Genomic DNA, 7,336 nt, shown 5'->3' with positions numbered 1-7,336 from the left:
CTAGTATTACACATAAGATAGTTTATATCCCGATTTTATGTCCCCTGGGATCATATTCGATTTCAAGGGGGCGGGCCCGCGGGCAACATCTAGTCTAATTATAACAACGAAATATCGGGATAAACAAAAGTTAAGAAGAAAACAACATTGAATTAATTTTAACAAAAACAAAGATCACAAAGCTCTTACATGACTTAGCAAGAACACTGTTGTGTTTTAGAGACTCCAGTATTTGGGCTCGAAAGATGTTTACGGAAACTTGGTAAATACCAATATGTGGTGAGCATTTCATGTATGTGTTCATCTCCCGGCTGAGCCGAATAAGTTGGGGGTTTACAGCAATATTTGTGTTTTATGTATAAGTTGTTACTGCTTGGTCATAGCGTGTCTCAGTCAAAAATGACTTGTAAAATACTTAGATTACACATCTTTATTTGTAACTATTATTTTCAATTCGGGCTATTTTCCAATTTGTTCCGTATGTTAATAGTTTTATAAACGGCACATGTTTTCGCGAATTTTCGCTTAAGCTTCACGGCGTCACTTCATGATATTCCTTTATATAAATTAATACAGTTTATTTAAAAAAAAAAAATAACTATTTTTTACTTTCAGTTGTCGTCGTCTGGTTTATCATTTGAAAATATCTTGTTAATTGTTGAGTTCATAGAAGATATCTTTGCTAGAATATTGTAACGTAATATTTGAGTATGGGTTCGGTGTTATTATTAGAAATAATTGTATTTTTTTTTCACTAACTTTTCATCATTTAATTTAGCTTTTTATATTTGTGTTTTTAAAGGAACCAATTTTTTTCAAGTATTTTACGTGATAAACATTGCAGCCACTACAGGAATAACGAATAGGGACAACTCAGTCATATGAGCTCAGTCCGTCAAGTTAAAGGTTGTGGAATCGAATCAAAGTATCTTTTCGATGTCATGTGTTGTATTACAGTGTAATTATCTTTTGCAAATGACGGCAAAAGTAAACATCGCGTTGAGAACAGCAAACCTAAGAGTTTTCTAAAGGTGTGCAAAGCTACGTCATAAGCCTACGGGCGTTATAAACTCAGATACTGTGCTGTATGCAATCGCACGATAAAAAGACAAACAGTTCTCGTAAAATAGGCCTTTAGTTAAATTCTGTAGTTTCTGTTAGCTTTCGAAAAAGCTAGGCATTTAAACTGTCCTACGTATAATGTTTAGTGGTTAAAAACATCGACCATGAGAGTCAGTTACGCAAACAGAACGACAACTATTTATTAGATATTATTTAGAAAAGAATTTTATTATTATTTACAAAACATTTTGAAATAATTCCATGCTTTGCAATGGAAATGTTTATATGTTTATTTTTGCTAGTAAATATATATATATTTTCATAAAATAAACTTAGAAAGTCAAGGTTATGCTAGGTGTGAATATCTACGAAATTCATCCAGTATGTAGGTACAGCACTATTTCATTTTGATAGAATATTTTGGCAAATCCTTCCTTTCTTCTAATTTCTCCGTCGAAATACATGCTACAAGAATTGTAAGAACTTAATTATTTTCACATTTAATAAGAATTAATACACAAGTCAATTTGTTACAACATTTTTAGATTTGTTGGTACATAGTAGGTTTACTGATTTAGAATTATTTCGTGTTTATTGTAAACTGATATTAATTCGTCCTTCTAAAATATGTAGATGGTAAAATATATTTTTACTAGCAACGGAAAAATAAAATACTTTTGAATTTTTAGAAAACCACCATAGAGTACGAGTTCTAAGCGTGTTGGAGTCCGTCGGGTTGCATTTGATTTCATATTATGTATAGTTAGATCAATATCTTAGTCAACTTTTTTTAATAACGATTGAGAGTGGAGAATATCCTACAACTGCTTTTCGAAATTTGTGAATGCCCTTATTTAACGTAAAGGACCTATAAAATAATATGGAGCAAAAATTGAATTTCTCTATGTGAGTAATTTCATACACTTCATCATAATAATGTGAACATAAACTTAATATCAGCATTTATTGAATTCATGACTATGTCAATGTATACCTTTTGGATAACAAATCTGTTTTACTCCATACGTCTATATAAAATAAATGAAATTGGGAAGGAAGAATAACGTTGGCAAAGTACCATAAAACTAACCGTGGAACCGCTTTTGATATGCTGGTTAGTTTTAATCTAGATGTATTCTAGGCGAACTTTAAGAAAGCCCTCGTTAGTATGTGGTTGTATCGCTGCCTACCCTACTAGCTTGTTCTTTCCGAGTACAATGAGCCGTAGTGTCTCAAGTCACCACACAGCAGACAGAGTAATAGACACCGTCACGCCAACAAAGCCATAGAGCCACAAAAACTGTAGAGGCTCCACAAAACGAGGAGTTCCGCGACGTCGTGTGAACCGTCAGCGCCTGTCACAACACAAAGGCGGGGCGATGTGCGCGGGCGCAGGACACGGCCCGCCATTGTGCCGCGACGCCGCCTTCGCGCACACCTGTACCGCGGAGCCCGCACTGCTCGACAAATGACCTTCATCACTTGTGGGCTGTGGAACGGACCTTCTCGCTCCTGTAGCTACTTCACAGATCAAATAACTGACTTATTACAAACATAATTTTGATGCGCTGCAAAAAGCGGCTGTCGGTGTGAATGTTTTTTTGACATGACGGGCCATCAATCTGTGTCTAAGTTTATAATGTTAGTACTAAAGGCTAGGTATATGAATAAATGTGGTATATGCACATGATTATTACTACCCGTCGTCAAAACAAAATCGAAATCATAATAATATGATACTTAATTGGTAGGCAAGTTAGTTTTCGTGTTCATTTAATATTGAGATTTGATGGGAGAATTATCTGTGATGGGGTTTGCCAGGACCCGAAGACGAGGTACATTTATGTGAGGGGTGCAGCTGAAGGAAAAAGTCAATAAATATTGTCAATACAAGTCAAAGTCACGTCCAATCAATTGTTGTTGACAAACAAAACCGTTTGACCAGTCCAAAAGTACCTAACTTGTTAACATCAACAGTATTTCCCGACTTTTATTTGAAGTCTGTCATGACATAGTCTTGCGGTTTTTATTGCTTCCCAGTTCCATACTAGTATTCTGTAGTTGCACAAAGGATCACATTTGATCTAATCCAAGGAAAGCTTTCAGTGTGTGTGTTAAAGTTTTTCTAACAATTTATGTTGGTACATTTTTATATGCTTACTTGTAGCAGACACCAGTAAAAGCTAAATCCTATAAAAAGCTACTTAAAGCATTTTTTTTCGTGTAATATAGGTTTCTTACATTTTTTCTGTATTGAATATATAAATAGTATCCTTATTTACGTTGATATTTATTTACATCCATAGAACAGAACTTCTTGTTGCAAAGTAATGACTTCAACAATCTCTATTATACAGCGTGTCCCAAACTAACTCAGATCTAATAGTGATGGTGTGCAGCTGGCCACAGACCGGGCACTGGTAACTTAGTTATGTTGTGTGTCTCACCTTTATCTACAGAATAATGTAAAGTGTGCCGATTATGATTGTATTTTAAATCTAGTTAAGATAATGGTATAGAAAAAATAGTTCTATTTATTGGTTTGCAGCAATAATCCGTAAGAATATTTACAAGTCTTCTCTTAAACAGCAAAAGTATTTTAATGTATTGCCATTTTACAATACTTACGATAGCCTAAAATTGTCTCTCCTAAAATAGAAAAAATATATAATAATTATTCTCAACGCATAAACCTGCATTTCATTGTATAGAGTTATATGAAAAAAAAATAACTAGTATACAAATGGTTGAACCTTCATAAACAAAATATGCTAATTGTAGGTAGGTATACGAGCTAATATCAGCCACATGCAATAACTACTTACATCTCAATTTAGTGTTTTTACCGCTTGTTCCTAAATAGGTAGAGTTGTTTCGTGAAACTCTCAAACATAAACCTGTAAACATCGCTAGCGTTATTGAATGTTGTGTGTATGTCTTAATTAATAATTAAGTGCAACACTATTGTTTAGAAACCATTTAGAGAAAATCCAAATTTCATTTACTATTCAAATGTTGAATTCAAAACCTGATTTTATTTTTTATGGAAACCTAGCTGGCTAATTTTTAACTAGTTATGCGGAAAGTGGATCTTATTACAGCTGAGCTAGCTACCTGTAACATAACTATTAGCATCCTTATCCTATACATCTATAGGGTACGGACACTTAGTACGCTTAGTACTCATGAATTTTGTCCATTTTATTTATTTAAATATACTGTAATAGTTTATTTTCCGTTCTTTGATTCTTTGAAATCATGCATATACCCCTATATGTATACATATATTTAATAAGGTATAACCATTTCAATTTGGTAGTATTAAAATATCAATTATTTTATTATTTTGTACTTGATTTAAATGAGTTGACATAGTGATCAGTTAGTAGAATCTAGCGGCCTAGTGTAATAAGACATTATGAAGATACTGATGATCAAGTGACTGCCATTAAAATTTAATAACCGGTGCCGGTACAAGTAGTGAGGTAGGTGTAATGCGTCATTACGAGGTGGTGTGCGCGCGACCCAAACGACCAATGATTGATAATGCAGCATTATGAGCAGACGCAGGCGAGCCTCGCGCGAGCCGCACACACCCGAGCCTATTCATTTCTTACAATTAATCAAAATTAAATCAACCGCCGCGACACGACGCACTTTAGTAGTTAACTGGAAAGCTTAGAGTTCCATTTCAGGTAGCACGACGTTGAGTAGGCGTGTCCCGCGAAGAAATCTGGCCAATACAGTGCGGTAACAAAATATCCGTATTGGCATTAGTAGGCTCCGCCCGCGCGGGCCTGCGGCCGCCAGCGCCCATGCGGGCGTAAGTGAGCGCGGCGGGCGCGGCGCTTACGTCTCTATGGGCGCGAGGCGGTGGGGCGCGGGGGCGCGGGGCGCGGGGCGGGCGCTGCCTGTTTACGGCGTGTCGCCAGTGAGCGCGCGCTGTCCGTGACTCCAGGGGGGTTTTCTCGTTTTTACAAAGCGACGGGCGGCGCGGCGGCGCCGCGGACAGAAGCGCTGCAGACGCCGCGGCGAGCGCTCGTGTCGCGATCACCTCCACTTATAACAAACGAATATATTTCGCGAATTTTCCACCGTCTCGGAAAACTCCTCATCTACTTTATGAATTTCCCAACATTCTGCCTAATGCTTAGGCCTAATTTTGAAGTAAAAAAAGTAATTGAAATAAGTAGGAAGTGTAAAAAAACTTACAGAAAGTGCGTTTATAATTAAAACTTTTACTTTTAAAAATATTTTTGAAAAAACGACCTAAGTAAATTGTGATAATTATAACGATAAGGAACAAGAAAATATAAGTATTTATAGCAGTAATGTAAAAGTAAAGCCTAGTACACACAAGCGAGAGAGCGCTTAATACGCGATGCAAGCGATGAGCGCGAACGCGAGTGCGCCGCGCGCGCCGCAGCGATCTCCGTTCGCCATCCAGGAGCTGCTGGGGCTGTCGGACCGGGGCGAGAGCCGCGAGCGCTACTTCGAGTCTCGCGACAACGACCGCGTGCTGAACCTGTCGGAGAGCCGCGAGCCCCGCGGGTACACGCCGCAGTTCCCGCTGCCCGCGTCCGTGGCCAGCCGCGTGGCTACGCCGCCGCCTTCAACGCGCAGGCCGCGGTGGCGGCCGCCTTCCTGCCCGGCCGCCGCTGCTGCACCCGCCGCCCGGTGAGTCCTACACACCAGCTTACGGCTTCTTTACTAGAGGTCCATACACTCTAAACAATATCCGTGTGAAAAGATTTCCTAGGAGAACTTAAAATTAAGTTCTCCTAGATCTCCTGGTTGAGTTAAGCTTCACTTAAACTGTAACGATATTATTAGGCTTAAACCTTAGTGTTAAGGGTTGTTACTAAGAAAATTGCTGACCAATATTTGTGCATCCCGTCGGCGCGCGGCGAGGCGGCAGCGTTCCTTCGTCGGTGTAGTCTCAGCACAACGACTGTCGCTCAAGTCGCGCCACATTCGCGCTCGCGGTATTGTGCGCTCGCGTTTAATTAGCGTTTTTGTCTTATTTGTTAATTAGCGTACAATACGAGCCGCTTTGACGTACCGACGGCTCCGGTTACCGAGCCCGACTCCTGTGCCCGGGCCTCTTGTCTTCACTAAACCAGAACAATACTATGAGCTTATTAATCACAACCATTATAAGTACTCAAATACTTTTTGTGGTTAATTGTTGTTCCCATCGATTCTAGATGATTGAGTGCTAGAAGTTATAAACCTCTTTAATATTATTGTACAACATGATTCAGATTCATGTTATTTCTAATATAAATTGCCGTGTGCTAATCTTACGATTTCGGTTGCTTAAATTATGACTAAGTAATAGTTTTTAAACTTCGCATGAAATATGAAACAACAAATAAAAAAAGAGATAACATAATTATTTTCTTCGAGATGTTACACGGTTATTAACATAATATTTTATTCGCTACAATATTTTGTAAACTTCGACTTCATAATTACCGTAGCAATAGTTGTGGTTTTGAAACTGTTAATTACTTTTAAAGCTGGGTCTAATAAAGTATGTTAGTTGTAACAATGCCCAAAATCTTAAGAGACATATTTAAGCCTGCCTGTGATTAGTTTCCGGCTCTCCTCTCTCGGCGACGTTTGCCGTCGGGCGCGCGGCGCTACAGCCTTGCACTCAAGGCTCATGTGATATACTATCGTGTTCGTATCAATAATAATATGCGTATTGGTTAATTATTACGATATCTGTTCAGCACGAATTGCAAAATAATCTTATATCCGCCACGAGAAAAAAATTAGAGTCCATTTTACGGCATTTTTGCCTAAAGTGTCTAATGTCTTGCTCGTTCCTTTGAGCCTATGATTAGATGTTAGAACATTATTAAGCTTTATTTATTAGAGGTGTAATAACAAGAAAATAGTAAATTCGTTTGATTGAATTATTAAATTCAGACAATCGCTGATCAATTGCCTAAATCTGTTACTCGTCAAGTCTTCTTCTTAGTTTTTTAAAATGAGTTACAACGAGAACACTATTAATTGCCATGTAACACTAAATAAATCTGTTTAAATATATTATTCATTTTATGTTAAAGCCTTAATTATGAAGTTTCACAATCTATCGTTAAGGAAAACTAATTTTAGGTTTTTAGTTAAAAAATGAGAGTTATTAGTTATGAAAATCATAAATAGGTACAAAATTAATTAATTATGATTGAGTGGTCTGTAAACAAAAACAAATAAATAAATGAGGAAAAAAGGATCGTAATGAGTAAAAGCTACTGAGTTC

This window comes from Trichoplusia ni, chromosome 7 (genome assembly GCF_003590095.1).
Source record: "Trichoplusia ni isolate ovarian cell line Hi5 chromosome 7, tn1, whole genome shotgun sequence".
Taxonomy (NCBI): Eukaryota; Metazoa; Arthropoda; class Insecta; order Lepidoptera; family Noctuidae; genus Trichoplusia; species Trichoplusia ni.
Note: the sequence above shows the minus strand (reverse complement) of the source record.